Below are 20,234 nucleotides of genomic sequence, written 5' to 3'. Positions count from 1 at the left end.
GTTCATAAACAAGAAAAGTTTTAAATGGCCTTAACTCAGGAAAAATTGAGATTCTTTTAGTCAATTCAATTCCCTAAATACGTTACTCAATACATCCATTTTTTTTTTCAAACTTTGAAGTAGTAATTAATGCCCATGCTTTACACATTTTTCTGGAACATATAAAAAAATCTCAATTTAAAAAATGTAAATTTTATCCTAACCCCAAACCATATTAAGATTACATAAAAGTCAAAGTGTTTATTTATAATACTGATACTATGAAAATACCTTAGAAATATGTATAGTGTAATATTAATTGAAGAACAATTCAAAATTGTGGAAACACTGAATACAGTTGTGACAGTACAAATGTGCATAGGCAAATACAAAAAAATGACAAATACATACATTTTAATGAGAAGAGTAATTGCTAACTGATAATCTTTTATTTAAAAAATATTTTTCTTTTTTTTTTTTGAGACGGAGTCTTGCTCTTTTGCCCTGGCTGGAGTGCAGTGGTGTGATCTCGGCTCACTGCAAGCTCCACCTCCTGAATTCATGCCGTTCTCCTGCCTCATCCTCCTGAGTAGCTGGAACTACAGGTGCCCGCCACCACCACCCCTGCTAATTTTTTGTATTTCTAGTAGAGATGGGGTTTCACCGTGTTAGCCAGGATGGTCTCGATCTCCTAACCTCGTGATCCGCCTCCTTCGGCTGAAAACAGGCAAAAATATTCTTCTTATAAAATGTTTAACATTGTCTAGTAAAAATATAGGTTAGATGCCTATGCAATTTGCTCAGTGTGGTGAGTCTTCTGAAAATGCATGCTCTTTTCAAAAGTGACAAAAAATGAAGCCAGAATGAATAGCATTCCTGTATAGTTGATTGTTTTCAAAGTTAAATATCTCGGTGGCTTATTTTTATTAAAGCATTCCAGGCCGGGCGCGGTGGCTCAAGCCTGTAATCCCAGCACTTTGGGAGGCCGAGACGGGCAGATCACGAGGTCAGGAGATCGAGACCATCCTGGCTAACCCGGTGAAACCCCGTCTCTACTAAAAAATACAAAAAACTAGCCGGGAGTGGTGGTGGGCGCCTGTAGTCCCAGCTACTCGGGAGGCTGAGGCCAGAGAATGGCGTCAACCCGGGAGGCGGAGCTTGCAGTGAGCTGAGATCCGGCCACTGCACTCCAGCCTGGGCGACAGAGCGAGACTCCCTCTCAAAAAAAAAGCATTCCAAAGGCACTTGGTCCATCGTGTGGACTATTCATTTGCCAAGTTCTAATTTTTTTTTTTTTTTTTTTTTTTTTTGAGACAGAGTCTCGCTCTGTGGCCCAGGCTGGAGTGTGCAGTGGTGCGATCTCTGCGCACTGCAAGCTCTGCCTCCCGGGTTCACCCCATTCTCCTGCCTCAGCCTCCCGAGTAGCTGGGACTACAGGCACCTGCCACCACGCCCGGCTAAGTTTTTGTATTTTTAGTAGAGATGGGGTTTCATCGTGTTGGCCAGGATGGTCTCGATCTCCTGACCTCGTGATCCGCCCGCCTCCGCCTTCCAAAGTGCTGGATTTACAGGCATGAACCACCGCGCCCGGCCTCATTTTACAAGTTTTTTTTTTTTTTGAGGCAGAGTCTCGCTCTGTCGCCCAGGCTGGAGTGCAGTGGCGCGATCTCGGCTCACTGCAAACTCCACCTCCCAGGTTCACGCCATTCTCCTGCCTCAGCCTCCTGAGTAGCTGGGACTACAGGCGCCCGCCACCACGCCCAGCTAATTTTTTTATATTTTTAGTAGAGACGGGGTTTCACCGTGTTAGCCAGGATGGATGGTCTCGACCTTGTGATCCACCCACCTCGGCCTCCCAAAGTGCTGGGATTACAGGCTTGAGCCACCGCGCCCGGCCTACAAGTTCTATTTTTAAATAAAAGCCTATTTTTTTGAGTTATGGAAGCAATGAGAAAGCAACCTAGACACTGTAAACTTCTGGTTTTACACGCACGTGCATCAAATTAAAAAGGGCAGACTAAATGATTTGTTGTTATGGTTGGAGAATTAAGAAAGACTGGTGGCCTAAGACTGATCTGCTAGGTTTCAGATCAAAAAAATCAATGGCTGTCTTCTGTGGGAATTGAGTGACAGCGTCGCTGCAGTTGTAGCTGGGTTACCAGGCATGTATAAATAGTAAAACGGAGGATTTCAAGAAATACTTTCTGAGCAACTGCTCTGGTTTTCTCTGGCATACAAGCTTCTTCTGAATTCTTTTAGTTCCATCTGGTTATATCTTTCTTTCCTCACCCAAATAGAAATGTTCTAAGTCTGTATTGACAACCCCTCCCCTAGTCCTACAGTAGTACAAAGATTTTCAACTTTCAAATTTTTTAAAATAACACTTTACAATTAATTTGTTTTTGTTACAATTTATTGCTAAGGAATTTTATCCATTTCTTCATCCATTTTTGTTAGAGTGGCTGTCTTGTGATGTGTTTTATTATATACATGAAATCAAAAAGCCAGTTGAGGCTGGGCACGGTAGCTCACACCTGTAATCCCTGCACTTTGGGAGCCCAAGGCGAGCAGATCACCTCAGATCAGGAGTTCGAGACCAGTCTGGCTTACATGGTGAAACCCCGTCTCCACTAATAATACAAAAGTTAGCCGAGCTTGGTGGCAGGCACCTGTAATCCCAGCTACTCGGGAGGTTGAGGTACGAGAATTGCTTGAACCCAGGAGGCAGAGGTTGCAGTGAGCTGAGATCGCGCTACTGCACTCCAGCCTGGACGACAGAGTTCAACTGTCTCAAAAAAAAAAAAAAAAAAAAAGAAAAGAAAAGAAAAAAGAAAAAAAAAAGCCAGTTCAGAGTTGGTGTATGAAAGGATTAGGTATCACTGAATTTTATTTCACTTATTTTTATTAAATTCTAGGGGGCAGGAGTCTTATAGATTATAAAGTAATAATCCTAATTCAAGATATTGCTAGAAACATCGAAGCAAATGCAAACATGTTTTTATTGATTTTACGTAGACATTATTTCTCTGTAATCCACATTTCATTTCACTCCGATCCACTGCCCTATTGAAGAGCGCTTTCTGCTTTCCCGGTGAGTATCAGAGTATTCTACCATATTCGTTTTCTGGAGAGAAACATGTAAGCCTCAAGTATCCTATTAGAGGCCTTATGCTACTTGAGGGTACTCAGTGAATATTGCAGGTACATACGATGCACTTGTCTGGAAGCCTGTGGAGAAATGCAAAACGGGGTTTCTAAGCAATATTTTCTGTTTTCTTTCTGCTCCATTTTAAGTTTCTGCTAACTTGCCCCCGACCCCGCAACTGCTCACGACCTCCGGTCAAAGTCAACCTTTCCCACCACGTGGAGTGAGTTGGAATGCATTCTCGGGAGTTGCATAGAAGTGTTTTGAGAAAGGGAGATGCAGAGTTGAATAAAAGTGTTTCCCGGGAGGGGCCTAGCGGAAAGCAGTAGGTGGCCAAGGCGGGTGGAACTCAGCACTGGCGTAGAGCGTCTCCTGGCGTGGGCATTCGGTCCAGCGAGTCCGCGGGAATCTTGGATGCGCGGAGGTTCCGAGATCGCGGTGACTGATCCGGGCTGCAATCGTGGCCGGGGTAAGAGTGCGAGCAGGAGGGCTGGAGCGGCGCCCGGGGAGGGCACAAGCCAGGGAGGCACAAACTGGGGAGGCCTCTGCCGAGGGCACAGCTATAAGCTGCCGCCGGCGCGCGGTGTTGACTGGCATCCTAGCAACAGGCGGGCGCCGACTGCTGCGGAGCAGGGCGCTGCAGGTGAGTTCGGCCGGGGGTCCCCACGCCCACCCCACGGGGGCTCTGCAGCCGGCCGCGTAGATTGGGAAACCTGGGCCACTCTCTGGCCCAGCAGCTGCTGCTCTGGCCTGCTCCCCTTTCCCTCCCGGAGGCCGAGATCCGTCCTCCTCCCCTTCTCTCTCCCAGCCCCATCTTGCTCCTTCCTCCTCTCGAGACTCTGCCTCGGCCTTAGGTTGGGGATCGTCTGCTCCTCAGTCCCTGCGCGCCTCTCTGCACTACCCCGGTCTCATCACCTCCCGGATCAGCTCTCCACTTCTCCCGCCGCTTCCTTGCCTCTCCATCCCCCAGCCAGCCTTTCTCCTCAGCCCTTGCAGCTCTCTGCCTCCCGCTCCCAGCGTGGTCTTCGCCGTCCCTTCCCTGTCCCTTCCCACTTCGTCCGCTTACCGAATCCATCCCTGGAAACTTAGGGTCCCAGCTCTGGGCCTCCTTCTTGTAATCGACTCTGGTGGGGGCTGTCATTCCACACTAGGCTTACCTTTGGTTTTACTTAGGGCCCTGTTCATGTCAGATCTGAAAGTTCGATTTTTCTGTAGGTCTTACTAACTTCTGCATTCTCAGAAAGCCGTGTGTGCGCGGACACCCGGTGGATGTTAACAACCACATTCATAGATCTCAGAGCTGATGGCTGCCTTTCCATAGCCCCCTAAAGAATTCGGTTGTGCGTCTGTTTAAGTGTTAACGATGTGATTCCCGGATGGGTTTCATTTCACTAATGATGCTGGAAGCTTGAAATTGACCCTTAGAAAAACAGTCTGTGGTATCCATTGGATAAAGAGAAAAATGAGTGTTAAGTGATTCCCAGTTCATGTAAATATCCCGATTTATGTAAACATGTAACCAAAACTTTTTTCCCTTTTAATCTTTAAACTTACTTTCTTTACTTCAAAGGTATGTGCTGTGTATTTACATGGATACATTTTAACTATGGTTCTTAAGCCAAAAGACCTAATACATTGGCAATGGGTAGAAACTGGGGAGCAACTGGTTTAGATTTTAAAACCTTAGTTTTGAGTTATATTGACCATTTTGAACACCATTTATTTATTTATTTATTTTCTAATAACATTGAACTTGCCTTCTGGATTGTCATAGACCGCCTTGAGGTTTTTTGCTTGATTGTTTACTTTCTCTTTTTGAGATGGAGTCTCACTCTGTCGCCCAGGCTGGCGTGCAGTGGCGCGATCTCGGCTCACTGCAACCTCCGCCTCCCTGGGTTCAAAGTGAGTCTTCCTGCCTCAGCCTCCTTAGTAGCTGGGATTACAGGTGCTCGCCAGCCAAGCCGGCTAATTTTCGTATTTTTAATAGAGACGGGGTTTCACCATGTTGGTCAGGCTGGTCTCGAACTCTTGACCTCATGATCCGCCCTCCTTGGCCTCCCAAAGTGCTGGGATTACAGGTGTGAGCCACCGCGCCCTGGCTTCACCCTGAGGTTTTCTTAAGCTGACCAACCTTATTAAATAAAACTGTGCATTGCTACGGTTCACTGGATTTGGAAATAGAATTTGAATAGATTCAAATGCTACATTTCTGTCAAAATTTATCTTGATGAAAATAAACGATTTTGCATTTCTTAGTTCTGTGCTAAGGGTCCTTCAAGAAGTTACTATATGGTATGTTGACTACCATAGTGTTGCATAATCTATTTAATTTCACATTTTTTTCTTTAAAAACGTGCAAGAAACAATCTTTATAAGATTACCAAAACAAATGTTATGCTTAAGATTAAAGACAGAACTGTTCACCTAAGTCGTTGTGTATAAGATAAAGCTATTTGCACTTATTTTACCCTATTTTAAATTTATTTGTACTTATTTTATGCAACATTGGGAAACTCAAGAGTCTCATACATATACATCAGAATATGTTTATGTGTTTAAATCTAAAGCATTTCTCATTGGTTAGCAATAGAAACAAAATGCTGGAATACTAAAACAAACTGCCCAGAACAAATTCGTGCACTAACTTCTATGCTTTATTTCATGTACACTTTGGTATATTTGTCTGGATCAGTTGTTCTCAACCCTATCTGATCCAGTACTTGGTTTTTATAACAAAATTTTGTAATCCTGCTTTACCATCCTGAAATCAAGATCATAGATTATAATCCTACATATTTAATAAAGTTTTAAATATCAATAGTGTGCTTAACTATAAAATGAAAGAAAATAATTGTAATAAAATATCGTCATGTAAGTGCTCAGTACCACTACACTAGAATATATAAGGAAGTAGTCAGATGTCCAGCCTTACACAGAATGACTGAACACAGCAGCCCCAAATGCAGACTGATACAGACATGCCATTGCAACTTAAATTTCTCAAATAACATTGCTATCAATGGTGTCTTGGTAAAATTCCATGTAAAACAAAGTATGTACAACCTTCCTTTCATTTATGATAGCTACAATTCTGGAAAATTTAGGGTGTATTAAAACTGTGACAAAATACTTCTGCGATTTTTGCAAAATGCAGAAAAATTCTAGGCTCAGGTAGTGCTTATCTGAAGCTTTTCACTTACCAGATGCCTGGAGGTTACAGCAGAATTCTTCCTTCTGAGGTACTGTCCTGCACAGAAGGATATTTTACATCCTTGGTCCTCATCACTAAAGGCTGATAACGCCCCCTTTTCTATCATGTTGATAACTGGACATCTCTATAATATTTGTATACTCTTTATCAGCAGAAAGTACTGCCCTGTTGTGATCCAATGATCTCTTGTGATTGAATTTAATAGATAGTTCTAAGATTTAATACAGTACAGAATGTAAAATCTCCAAATCTAATCTTTGTTCTTCGAGCCTTTGTAAAAATATAATGATGGGAAAGAAGCTAATTTTATTCTATTTTTAACTGTATAACTATTCTTCTAATATTCTGGAAGAAAGATTTTATCAATGAGTGTTATTACAAATGAGAAAAGAAACAAGTATAGATTATCTGCAAAAGAAACCTTAAATGTTCATTATAAATTAAAGTCAGAACTTGCTTTCTAACTTGGCTATTATTTAATGTTACAGATATGTTTTTTTTTTTTTTTTTTTTTTTTGAGATGGAGTCTCAGCTCTGTCGCCCAGGCTGGAGTGCAGTGGCCAGGATCTCAGCTCACTGCAAGCTCCGCCTCCCGGGTTTACGCCATTCTCTTGCCTCAGCCTCCCGAGTAGCTGGGACTACAGGCACCTGCCACCACGCCCGGCTAGTTTTTTGTATTTTTTTTAGTAGAGACGGGGTTTCACCGTGTTAGCCAGGATGGTCTCAATCTCCTGACCTAGTGATCCGCCCGTCTCGGCCTCCCAAAGTGCTGGGATTACAGGCTTGAGCCACCGCGCCCGGCCGACAGATATGGTTATTTTTTAAAAGATCTTCTTTTACAGACTAATTTCTATTTAGCCAATGTGAAGTTTGTTTCACTTGAACTTGTTTTAAATTTTACTGCTAGATTCTTCCGATAACTAATTTAGATAAAAAGGTGGAAAGACTTCTCACTTATTCCTACATCTCTCACATTAACTCTTAAGAAGGTTGTGAATTACAGTAAAATGCCATTCTGGGCAGGATATATGGGCAGATAATATAGTATTTGGATTGTCCAGATAGTCTGGTAATAGGATCAATGTGTCCTATATCAATTTTCAGAAAAAAATTGTATTTCACAATACTGTTCTTATTCAATTTCTTATTCTATTTTTTTTTTTTTTTTTAACTCAGAAGGCACTTGGGGAACCCAGAGCTATCGGAATCATGTTCTTCAGTCATCATTGTGATGATGCAGATATTATCACTATAAGAAAGTCAGGGTAACAGTTATTCAGTTTAATAGTATAATTCTAAACAGTGTGTGTGTGTGTGTCCTGGCTCACAGGAGCATTTGTCCCTGAAACTGCTGGCTCTCAACAGAGCTGTGAACAAAAGTCCTTAATGCCAACCTCGTCCACTTCTTTTTTTCCACTCTTGGAGTTTTCTGTTTGGGTTTTATGCTTATCTGTTTGAATCCTCTCTCTTAGACCCCAGGGAAATTAGAAATAAGTTATTAATTTCAGGGCAGACAAATACCAGAAAGTTCTTAAATACTAGTCAGTTTTACCAAGTGCTGGTTTACTATTTCATTGAACTGAAGAGCAATTAGATAATTTTAAAAAGTCAATCTTCCAAGATTAATAAGCAGAATGTGGGGTGGGGAGTACTAGTTTAAAGTCTTGAGAATGAAAAATGTTCCAAGGAAAAGGTGGATGCTATTGTCTCTCCATCTCTACTCTGATGGAGTGTGTGTGCTAAGCTCAGGTCTGAGCACTGGCGGATTCCATGGGTGTGGCTCTGACGAATAATCAGCGCAGTGGACTGCTGCTGGCCATGGAACTAGAACCCTCGAAATCACCCTTCTAAATGAAGTGATATTGAAGGAAATTATTATGTTTGTGAAGAGTTTTATCTATAAACATCCCCAAGAGGCAAAATTTATTTTTGTGGAACCACTTGAGTGGAATACAAGTTTGGCGCCCTCAGCAGTTGAATCAGGTTATGTCGTCAGGTAAGCCAGTCACTTGCTTCTAGGATTTGATATCTTCGTTGTACATAATTTTATTGATTGGTTCTAGGTTTGGGGGCAAGTCATCTAACCTCTCTGAATATCAGAAGTCCTCTAAACCAGGGATTGCGAACCAGAGACACACAGGTGAAGTCTGAGGATATTTGGCTTGGCCAACACAGTATCTTTCTAAGTTTTAAATTTAAAGTTTTTAAATTATACACAATTTTAATTTTTAATTTTCGTGGGTAAATTTCTTTTGACAGGGTATACATTATCCAGGTCACTACACTGCCAACATTCATTGCTGCTTTATGCCTAGTCTTTCCACCCATATATGTATATATGTGTGTGTATATATACTTATGTATGTTTGTATGTGTGTGTGTGTATATACATATATGTGTATATATATGTATATGTGTGTGTGTGTACATATATACTTTTTAGAGATGGGGTCTCACTATGTCTCAAGTTCCTGGCCTCAAGTTATCCTCCTGCCTCAGGCTTTGAAAATGCTAGGATTACAGGCATGAGCCAACACACAGGGTCATCCATATTATTTTGATTTTTATTTCTATAAATTTGCGGGGTACTTCCGTATTACCTGCCAGATGCCAGAAGCCGTTGGTTTTGTGACCTCTGATGTAGACGAAATCTCTTCTGGTATTTAAATTGATCAATTTCTGGGATAGCAGCAGGAGGTGGGGGGGTGATGAATGATGAATTTTGATTTTGCTCAATATAAGGGAGACACGTCTTAAGAATTAGTGCTGTCCTCAGATGAGAGCCTTTCAAATCTAAGATGAGAAAAAAATTGCTCCTTCTCAAACAGTGAACTATCAATCTATCTCATTCAAACTTGGCTAAAATATATATACCACACACATATGCATAAATTATATGAACATTAAAATTAAATATGATTGTATAAGAATGTATTATTTCATTACACATAATTATACAATAAATAAGCTAACAAATATATATGTGTGTATATGTATATATGTTTTTTATATATGTATATTTTATTTATTTATTTTTGAGACGGAGTCCTCACTCTGTCGCCCAGGCTGGAGCGCAGTGGCCCGATCTCAGCTCACTACAAGCTCCGCCTCCCGGGTTTACGCCATTCTCCTGCCTCAGCCTCCCGAGTAGCTGGGACTACAGGCGCCCGCCGCCTCGCCCGGCTAGTTTTTTGTATTTTTTAGTAGAGACGGGGTTTCACCGTGTTAGCCAGGATGGTCTCGATCTCCTGACCTCGTGATCTGCCCGTCTCGGCCTCCCAAAGTGCTGGGATTACATGCTTGAGCCACCGCGCCCGGCCATATATGTATATTTTATATATATACACATTTTTTTTTCTTTTTGCCAACCTCAGCGTATTTTGTACCTTAGGCATTCTATTTTCTACCACCTTGTTCTTCTTTGGTTTGGATATGAACTTTTAAAGTCCAATCATATGAAAAACAGTTCCCTAGCTAGCCAAAGCTTCCTGTAGATGTCTTTTCCCTTTTCTGCCTTTGGGATTATTTGTGATAATAAAGTCAGAATTTCATTTTTAGAACTGCAGCAAAACCATTCTTAAACTGCATTTCAAGAGCTCTTTAATTCTTATATTGCTTGGCCTCTCTGAGTTGTTTGAAATCTTTATTATTATTATTATTATTATTTTCTCTGGAGACAGAATCTTGCTCTGTCGCCCTGGCTGGAGTGCGGTGGTGCTATCTCTGCTCACTGCAACTTCCGCTTCCCGGGTTCAAGCGATTCTCCTGCCTCAGCCTCCCGAGCAGCTGAGACTACAGGCGCCCACCACCACACCTGGCTAATTTTTTGTATTTTAGTAGAGACGGAGTTTCACCGTGTTGCCAAGGCTGTTCTAAACCTCCAGGGCTCAGGCAGTCTGCCCGCCTGGGCCTCCCAAAGTGCTAGGATTACAGGCGTGAGTCACCACGTCGGGCCTGAAATCTTATTTTTTTAAATGGTGCATTTTATTTCTAACTATGCAAGTGGTAACTTTCTTCAGAAGTGCTTGTCACTTCTGTATTGTTCAGCTTTTTGTCCTAACCTTTGAAATATGATCTCCTACTTAAAACCAATTAAAAACGTAATAACGACTCTGCTGATCACGGTGGCTCAAGCCTGTAATTCCAACACTTTTGAGAGGCCGAGGTGGGCAGATCACTAGAGGTCAGGAGTTCAAGACCAGCCTGGCAAACATGGTGAAACCCTGTCTCTACTAAAAATACAAAAATTAACTGGGCATGGTGACGGGCACCTGTAATCCCAGCTATTCTGGAGGCTGAGGCAGGAGAATCGCTTGAATCTGGGAGGTGGAGGTTGCAGTGAGCCGAGATTTCACCACTGCACTCCAGCCTGGGTGACAGAGCAAAACTCCATCTTGAAAAAAAAAATATATATATATATATATATTTATATATATATATAAATTACTGTTTTTACAAAAATGCATATAAAGCAGATGACAGAAAAGAATATCATGATTGTAATTGTTTTGCCTCTGTATGAATTTTGTGCTCCAAGCACAAACATGACCACATCTGACCCCTAGTTAGGTTGGCTGTGACAACACACGACTCAAATCTATTACTCTTTCTCCTCTATTCTTGTCCAGATTATTTTTGCTTTATTTCCATTCTTATATCTCAGCACTTATTTGTTTGTTTGTTTGTTTGTTTGTTTATTTATATGAGACAGGGTCTGGCTCTGTTGCCCAGGCTGGAGTGCAGCGGCGTGATCATAGCTCACTGCAGCCTCAAACTCCTGGGCTCAATGGATCCTTCCACCTCAGCCCCGCAAGCAGCTAGGGCTATAGGAACATAATACCATGCCCCGTCAATTTTCCTATTTTTTTGTAGAGACAGGATCTCACTATGTTGCTCTGACTGGTCTTATATTCTTGGCCTCAAGAGATCCTCCCATCTTGGCCTCCTGAATTGCTGGTATTTCAGACCTGAGCCGCTGTGCCCATCTCTGTATGCAGTCTTTTTTTTTTTTGAGACGGAGTCTCGCTCTGTCCCCCTGGCTGGAGTGCAGTGGCACGATCTCGGCTCACTGCAAGCTCCGCCTCCTGGGTTCACGCCATTCTCCTGCCTCAGCCTCCTGAGTAGCTGGGACTACAGGCGCCCGCCACCGCGCCCGGCTAATTTTTTGTATTTTTAGTAGAGATGGGGTTTCACCGTGGTCTCGATCTCCTGACCTTGTGATCCGCCCGCCTCGGCCTCCCAAAGTGCTGGGATTACAGGCCTGAGCCACCGCGCCCGGCTCTGCATGCAGTCTTTACGCACAATGTTCCCTCCCGAGAAGGACATTTTGAAACAATTACCCCTTGATTTTTGTACTTCTGTCACGTTTACTATGCAACTTTTCCTTGGGCTAATTTCTCAATCCATTATTTTTGTGTCTGACCATTATTGATGATATCTTTGATGTTGGAAGGGTAGAGAGAGGTATTGCCATTGTATCTGAAGGAAACTGTACTTGCCTGGCTCTGATGAAAACCAAGATCACCTTGAAGACGGCAAAGGGTACAGCTGAGATTTTGGTCATAATGGAAAATACCAGATGCTTTGATATCCATGTTTTGACTATACCCCTTGGTCTACTCCCCAAGCTAAAGACAGTTCAGTAACCCATAGCCACTCAGTGTTTGCTACAACAACAAGTGATGTCAACCAGAGATATTCTCAATTGCCCAAAGAATTTATTACCAAAACAGTCCCCATGACATCATTCATTGCCCTTTGGACCAAGCACACTCTTTTGACTTCTCTGCTGTTAGTACACTACTTATACATTTATTGAAAGTGGGGAAGCTACTTTCCTTCCAGACAGGACTCAGGTCTGGGCATCCATGTGTAAGACCAAGATTATCCTGAAGGATTTGAGCTTGGAGTCTCTGGATGTGTTTCTACCAAATAGGAATGTCCTTGGATCTTTTAAAGTAAAGGTGGATGCCTCTCCTTGTGGGTAGACCTCTCAGGCCTCCTGTTCCAAAGCAAGTTAAGTTTTATCTACACTGGAATTCTGCCAAAGTAGATAAATTACCCCTTTTTTGTTGATCTCTGTGGACAATGATGGCAATACATTTATATTTGTGGGCTTAGTTCTCATTTGATGTTGCACACTCCAAATGCACTGTGGGCAATAGTCAATAAAAGTTTGATCATCCTTTTTCTGATTAGGCTAATGAGCATCTGATACTGAAACTGATATTTTAGTCACACATTGGAAAGGTTTTACGTTTTATCAACCACCTTCTGTCCTTTTGTGCAGATTGTTATTGATTGAATAGATGGGCATAGCCCTGTTCATGTTACATGATTGTCTTTTCCTTAGAATCATTCCAATGTTTTCACCCTGTTAAAACATTTGTCATCATCTCTCCATGTTCCCTCTTGGGGTGGGGGGTGGGGATCAAATAGCTCTACTTTCATTTCATGGAAATCGTAGGTCTCTTTGTATTATCATTTGCAATTGCTTTTGTTTTTTTTTGAAATTAATAATCTTCCTAAAACACCTCAGAATGAAGCCTAAATTTGCTGTGAACTAAGAACAAATGACACTACTCAATGGCAGTACCATCTGTGGTACATAGAACTGAGGCACTTTGATTCATTTGAATGTAGCTTGAGAAATTTGTAAATTGGATAACCACTCAGAATCACGTTGTGAAAATGTTATTACCTGATTTTTTTTCCTTCTCTGGTAGAACTATAGTATGTTTTTTGAATCAAATGTGCTGCAATATTGCCAATTTTATTTGCTGAGATTTTCTGTTTTTTTTTATTTGTTTCTTTTTTTTTTTTTTGAGACGGAGTCTTGCTCTGTCACCCGGGCTAGAGTGCAGTGGCCGGTTCTCAGCTCACTGCAAGCTCCGCCTCCCAGGTTTATGTCATTCTTCTGCCTCAGCCTCCCAGTAGCTGGGACTACAGGCGCCCGTCACTTCGCTGGGCTAGTTTTCTGTATTTTTTAGTAGAGACGGGGTTTCACCGTGTTAGCCAGGATGGTCTCGATCTCCTGACCTCGTGATCCGCCCGTCTCGGCCTCCCAAAGTGCTGGGATTACAGGCTTGAGCCACTGCGCCCGGCCTTTTTGTTTCAAGCATGTTCATATTGCTTGTTGAAATATTGTTGTGATGTGGCTTTCATATCTTTGTCAGATAATTCATACGTCTTTATCACCTTGATATTGGCATGTTTAAATTGCCTTTCTCATTTAAGATGAGATCTTCCCCATTTTTGGTATGACAAATCATTTTCAGTTGAAATGTAGACATTTTGGTTATTGTGAGACCCTGGATCTCATTTAAATCTTTTATTTATTTATTTATGACAGAGTCTTGCTCTGTCACCCAGGCTGGAGTGCAGTGGTGCAATCTCGTTTCACTGCAACCTCTGCGTCCTGGGTTCAAGCAATTCTCCTGCCTCAGCCTTCCGAGTAGCTGGGATTACAGGTGTGCACTGCCACACCTGGCTAATTTTTCTATTTTTAGTAGATACGGGGTTTTGCCTTGTTGGCCAGGCTGCTCTTGGACTCCTAACCTCAAGTGATCTGCCTGCCTCGGCCTCCCAAAGTGCTGGGATTACAGATATGAGCCACTGCACTGGCCTAAATCTTATATTTTAGAAGGCCTTCTCTGCCCCCATATTGGCAGGATGAGATATGTGTTGCTTCCCTAGGCTGGTGAGGAATTGAAATAGCAGGTTTTCCCGTAGGCCTTCATTGATGCCTGGAGGGTCAGGCAAAGGAGTCCTCATTATTTCTGGAGGGTAGTGGGAGTTCATGCTCCACCTATGCTTCTGCTGATACCAGCTGGACAGTGTGACGGGGGAGTCCTTGGTTACTTTGTCAGTGGGCACTACTGACATCACAGTTCGGGAGAGTGACTTCATTTTTGCCACGAGGAAGTGAGCATCTGACTCTCTGTCAGGCCTTCTCTGAGGCCACCCCAGCAGGTGGGTTGCAGTGCTTTCTTACAGTCTGATAAAGGTGGAACCCTAGGCTCTTCACTTGGCCTTTGCTGTAAGAGGTAGACTTGGACCATGCTGTTATCTGTGGTCTTGATTGACATAGATCATTTGTTGTCTAAACATTTTCTGTCTTATTAGGCTTTCCTTTTCTGGCCCTTTGAATTAGACAGAGCAGGACTTTCTTAGGTCCTTTTTTTTTTGCCTACACCCCTTGGAGTTTCTGCTTTGCTGGCTTTTCCAGTAGCCAGTCTAGGATGAATAAGACAAAAAGAAAACCCAGGGAATGCACTGCTATGTTGATCCACAGGTCTTCAGATCCTTAGGTAGTCCTATTCTTTTTCTCTACCTTTCAGAGTCACTTTATGTTTGTTTTATATACAGTATCCAGATTTTTAGTTGTACTTGGTGGGATAAATAGGGAAAAATATATCTACTTCATCTTTCCTGAAATAGATATTGGGCCAAAAGTATTTCAATTTTTAGTGAGTTAGAGAACTTCAGGGTAATACATAAGGTAAAGTTGTAATGTATCCAAGCAACAGCTATTACTCAATGATAAAAATGAAATTTCCTTGTGTCTAATCTTGCCTAAGTGGATAGAATTCTGTGGTAGAGAAGTATTTCTTAAGGTGCAGTTTGTAGATCAATTCAACATTGATGTTTGCTTCTTTTTACCTCCTGAATATGCAGTTGCCATGGGACAGGATTGGAAGGAATCATATCAAATAGGAAAAGCATTTCGAAGTTAGCTGTCAAAGGATTCATCAATTGGGAAAAAAAAAAGACAGCTTTTCTTTGGGGCACTGCTTTTTAAAATGGGATTGTGGAGTGACTGGGTAGACCTAATTCACTCTGCCCTCAACTCCAGGAGCTTGTTAGACTAAGGGAAGGTAAATTTAGGCTTTCCCCAAAGAATTTCAGTTTCTTCTACTATATGCTTCTATCTGGAATCTTTGGGTTAAGTTTAAGTCACTTCTTAAATAGACCTAATCTACCGGAAACTTCACTCAGATGGCTCATTAAATGGGAACAGATGCTTCAATTCAGGCTTTCCCTCTTCCATGGTCCAGAGAGCATAATTATAGTGTTTTACACACACATTGGCTTTTGGAAGCGCAAAAATTGGTTGCTCTCTGTGCCAAAAAACCTGTAAGAAATTAAGAGAATCATGGAATCTTACAAATTAATAAAATTTAAAAATTGCCCATCCTCTTCCCCTGCTCCAAAATGGAATAGACTAGAAAAGACTTTTATGGACGAGAACCCACTGGGAGGTGGAGAGAGGAGAGGAGGAAGAGAAAGAAAATGAGAATGAATTGATATGAGCATGAAGGCTTAGATGGACTAATTCTTGCCCATGAGCTTAATGTTGAGTTAGAAACTTCTAGAGCGATGAGGAATAAAGTGTACTTTCTCATAAGTCTTTTTATAATTAGAGCACAATGATTGTGATTCCACTAATTCTATTTTTGTAAATCCAAGTTAAACATCTACAGATGGCCAGTTTTCAGCCCTGGTTGATTTCACTCCAGGTTTGCACTGTGTAGGGTGTCAATAACCCTTTTATGGATTACTGGGGACTGAGGTATGTTTTCTAAAGATTAATGGGAGCCCAGGCCGGGCACGGTGGCTCAAGTCTGTAATCCCATCACTTTGGGAGGCCAAGGCAGGTGGATCACGAGGTCAGGAGATTGAGACCATCCTGGCTAACATGGTGAGACCCCGTCTCTACTAAAAATACAAAAAATTAGCCAGGCGTGGTGATGGGTGCCTGTAGTCCCAGCTACTCAGGAGGCTGAGGCAGGAGAATGGCGTGAACCCAGGAGGCAGAGCTTGCAGTGAGCCAAGATCACACCACTGCACTCCAGCCTGGTCGACAGAGTGAGACTCCGTCTCAAAAAAAATAAAAATAAAATAAAATAAAATAAAAAGAAAGAAAAAGAAAAAAGATTAATGGGAGCCCAGAATGAATACACTACTCCAGGGGGTGGCTGGCAGGGTCCTTGGGTTCCTCTTGCCCACTGACACCACTCTAAGTGCAAACCCGAATGAGTCCTGTCTCTTCCTGGACTCTCGTCCCTGTCTTGCTCTGCAATATCCCAAATGAATCATTCTTCCACTTTGCTCTTTCTTCTACATTTTTCTCCTTGGCCCCCCTCATACTACAAGAAAATGAATTTCCTTATATCCTCACCCTATGCACCAAAGCCTCCACTGTCTCCTTCTTGCATTTATTGAAACTTTTCCTTGACGGCAGCGATTCTCCTTCAGATCTTCTTTTCCCAGGCCCTGTGTAACTGTACAGGGCATGTGTAAAAATACAGGGCATGGGGACCATAGGCAGAAATCTCCTCTTTATTGCTTCAAACTACCTTACTCTTCAGATTAGACCTCCTTTCCTATGAGGCTGATGTAACCCTCTGTCTTTCCTGGTTGCTGTTTTCTATGGATCCATTATCACTGACGATTTTGACATTGACTTACTATCACTTTCATCCTATGTCTCATCATCATTTGAAAAACCTGAAACCCCAAGAGGAAGACCAGTACCAAATCTTGGCCTACACACTCCCTAGTTTCAGTCTCACTGACTGTTGCCTTCTCTCCATCAAGCTGCTGCTACTGCCACTTTCTGGAATTATCACCAGAAATACCCTTCTTCCAAAATCTTAACCTAGACTGAATTCATTTGTTCATTCACTTTTTCATACCTGCTTTAATTTATTAATTCTTCTAGCAAATATTTATTGAGTGCCTTCCTTGTGCTAGGGGAGACAGTATGAAAGACAGAAATGGTCCTTGCCTTCATGGAACTTACTAAGACAATACAAGAAAACACAGAAATAATAATTTTCTGATAGTGACCAAAGTGGACAAGGTACTGAGCTACAAAATAAAAGGAACTTAGATAATTACTCATAGACCACAGATTTGATTCTGTTCTTGCTGAAGATCGAGGTAAAGACAAAAACCTAACCAGTTACTTAATTTATGTGGGCCCTAAGATGAAAACAGATCAGATCTTCAAAAACAAAACCACAGCTTTTCCTTGGAGTTTAAGAAAGATACTGAAAGACAGCATTCTTCAATAGCATTTACTTGATACCTGGCAGCTAACAGGCCCTCCGTGCATGTTTGGTGAATGAATATGCATGATAATACAGAGCTATCTAACACGTATTTCACATGTTTTCTATGCCAGGCACTGTTATAAGTTTTACATACTAATTGCTGTTGTCATCCCCAGTTTGCAGGCCAGGAAACCGAGGCATGTGCAAGTTAAATGACTACCCCAGCTCCTCTAGGAACCAAGATGAACAGCTCCCATTACAACTATTTATTTTAGCACAGCCACTTCACTAACCATGGAGTTTTGTTCAAATTATTATTATTATTATTATTATTATTATTATTATTATTATCATTACTACAGAGTCTTGCTCTGTCATCCAGGCTGGAGTGCAACAGCACGATCTTGCCTCACTGCAACCTCTGCCTTCCAGGTTCAAGTTATTCTCCTACTTCAGCCTCCCGAGTAACTGGACAAGAGGCGCACGCCACCACACCCAGCTAATTTTTGTATTTTTAGTAGAGACAGGGTTTCACCGTGTTGGCTAGGCTGGTCTCAAACTCCCGACCTCAAGCAATCCACTCACCTCAGCATCCCAAAGTGCTGGGATTACAGGCGTGAACCACCACGCCCGGCCCAAATTATTTTTAACTCATTATCTCTATAATGAGAGTAACGACAACCTCACAGATTGTTAAGATAATTCAAATGAGACATTTAACCCATGGTCTGTTGTCCTGAACTCTCGTGGCCAAATGCATGGGGATCTGAAAAACTCGCTTTAAAAAAGGGTAATGAAATTCATATAATGTATATTATATGATAACCTCTATTGGAGTGTGAGCCAGTACCCTATAATCAAAAACATGAGCATTTCTGTAGTGAAACATGAATATTCACACTAAATGAGATGAATAAAGACCATAAATAGTCTAGTATCAGTTCATATAAGGCCTTAGCAGCAAGTTAAGTCCAGTGTGGAAAAAAATCAGTTTTCAGAGCTTTTTGGATTTCAGAATTGGAGGAAAAGTATTGTGGACTTGTATGATCTGTAATGGTCATTGACCTTGTGACTTTGATATTTAAGGACACCTTAATATATGATTGGCAAGAGTCATATTTTAAGTAATTTTGGATCCTTCAAAGCAAATGATTTTTTTCCCCTCTTAATTTCTCTGAGGTTTCCTTGCTTGTAGAATGGGGATAATAGAGTCAGATATGCAAAGTGGTTGTGAGGTTTAGAAATAATAAATATAAAGTGCCTGGGACAGGCTGGGCGCAGTGGCTCCTGCCTGTAATACCAGCACTTTGGGAGGCTGAGATGGGAGGATCACGAGGTCAAGAGTTCGAGACCAGCCTGACCAACATGGTGAAACCCTGTCTCTACTAAAAATACAAAAATTAGCCAGACGTGGTGGTGCATGCCTGTAATCCCAGCTACTCAGGAGGCTGAGGCAGGAGAACCGCTTGAACCCGGGAGGCAGAGGTTGTGGTGAGCCAAGATCGTGCCACTGCACTCCAGCCTGGGAGACAGAGTGAGACTCTGCCTCAAAAAAAAAAAAAAAAAAAAAAAAGGAAAGAAAAGAAAAAAAACTACCAAGGACAATATAGACAAACTTAGACAAAACTGGTGGCTGCTGTTGGTAGTATTTAATATTAAAATTAGCTAGAAGATTTAAAGGTTTGCTTCTGTCCTGTGAGATGAGGAATGTGTGGGAAACAATATCAGGATAAATATCCAGGGTTCACCACCTCTCCACGTGTGAGTGATGGATGAGCAGTTCCTGAGAAATCATTGTGGGTTTGGTGACCCAATGGCAGTAACCTGTCATCCGGCGGTGGGAGGTGGAGACAAGCTGGTGTGATGAGTGTGCATGTGCACGAGGGACCTCTGCAGGGACATGGAGCCTATATTGGATTCCAGAAGGCTCTTGTAATACTGTTGTCCATGCATCCAACCACAGAATGTGGTGTACTTCTGTGGAACTCAACACTTTGCATGGTGATGCCTCTCAGAGTTGGTGGTTGACTCTGGTCCTGAACCTGATTATGTTCATGTCATTGCTGTTCTTTGGCACCTTGTGCCATTGCAAGTACTTCAGTGTAGACATTACAGGGGGCTGTGCTGAATACTGACTCTCCTGGGTAACAGAGACTCTTTCACTTTAGGGCCTTGCGGCACTGCCCAGTTGAACTTACTGGAATAATAGAAATAGTCAATATCTGAACTGTCCAGTGTGGTAACCACAAGGCACGTGAGCCACTGAGCACTTGAAATGTGGCTAGTGTGACTGGAGAACTGGATTTTTAATTTTCTTTAATTTTAGTTAAATAAATAAGTTCAAATATCTGTAAATATAGATGACCACATGCAATGAGTGGCAGTCTTATTGAAAAGCACAGCCTTAGGACATTCACTGAATACCCTTGTTTATTTCTCACTATCTTCTTTATTATGCTTATTGTACCCAGAGCAATTGTACCTGCTGATAGAGACGGGTTTATTCATCTCACGCAGTTCCTTTTAATTTAATTTAATTTTATTTTTTGAGACAAGGTCTCGCTCTGTCTCCCAGGCTGGAGTGCAGTGGTGTGATAATGTAATAATGGTTTACTGCAGCTCAAACTCCTGGGCTTAAGCGATCCTCCTGCATCAAGCCTCCTGAGTAGCTGGGATTACAGGCACGCACCACCATGTCTGGCTAATTAAGGTTTTTTTTTTTTCTTTTTTCTTTTTTTTTTTTTTTGTGGAGACAGAGTCTTGCTATGTTGTCCAGGCTGGTGTTGAACTCTTGGCCTCAAGTAATCCTCCCACCTCAGCCTCCCAAAGCACTGGGATTATA

General features: G+C 42.0%; 1 protein-coding gene across 3 annotated transcripts in view; it reads left to right on the top strand.

The window, feature by feature from the left end:
• The window catches only part of LOC115900362 (armadillo repeat-containing protein 4-like), a 71,956-nt gene that overhangs the window by 14,751 nt on the left and 36,971 nt on the right, over positions 1-20,234 (top strand). Inside the window, exon 1 of one of the 3 annotated variants that reach the window (XR_004060007.1) lies at positions 3,290-3,767. The exons of the other annotated variants lie outside the window; for them this stretch is intronic. The gene's annotated coding sequence lies outside the window, so the exon portion shown is untranslated. Of the gene's footprint in view, positions 1-3,289; positions 3,768-20,234 lie in introns of those variants that run through there. 3 annotated transcript variants of the gene reach the window in all.

This window comes from Rhinopithecus roxellana, chromosome 11, assembly GCF_007565055.1.
Source record: "Rhinopithecus roxellana isolate Shanxi Qingling chromosome 11, ASM756505v1, whole genome shotgun sequence".
NCBI lineage: Eukaryota > Metazoa > Chordata > Mammalia > Primates > Cercopithecidae > Rhinopithecus > Rhinopithecus roxellana.
Note: the sequence above shows the minus strand (reverse complement) of the source record. Positions and strands in the feature narration are given on the sequence as shown.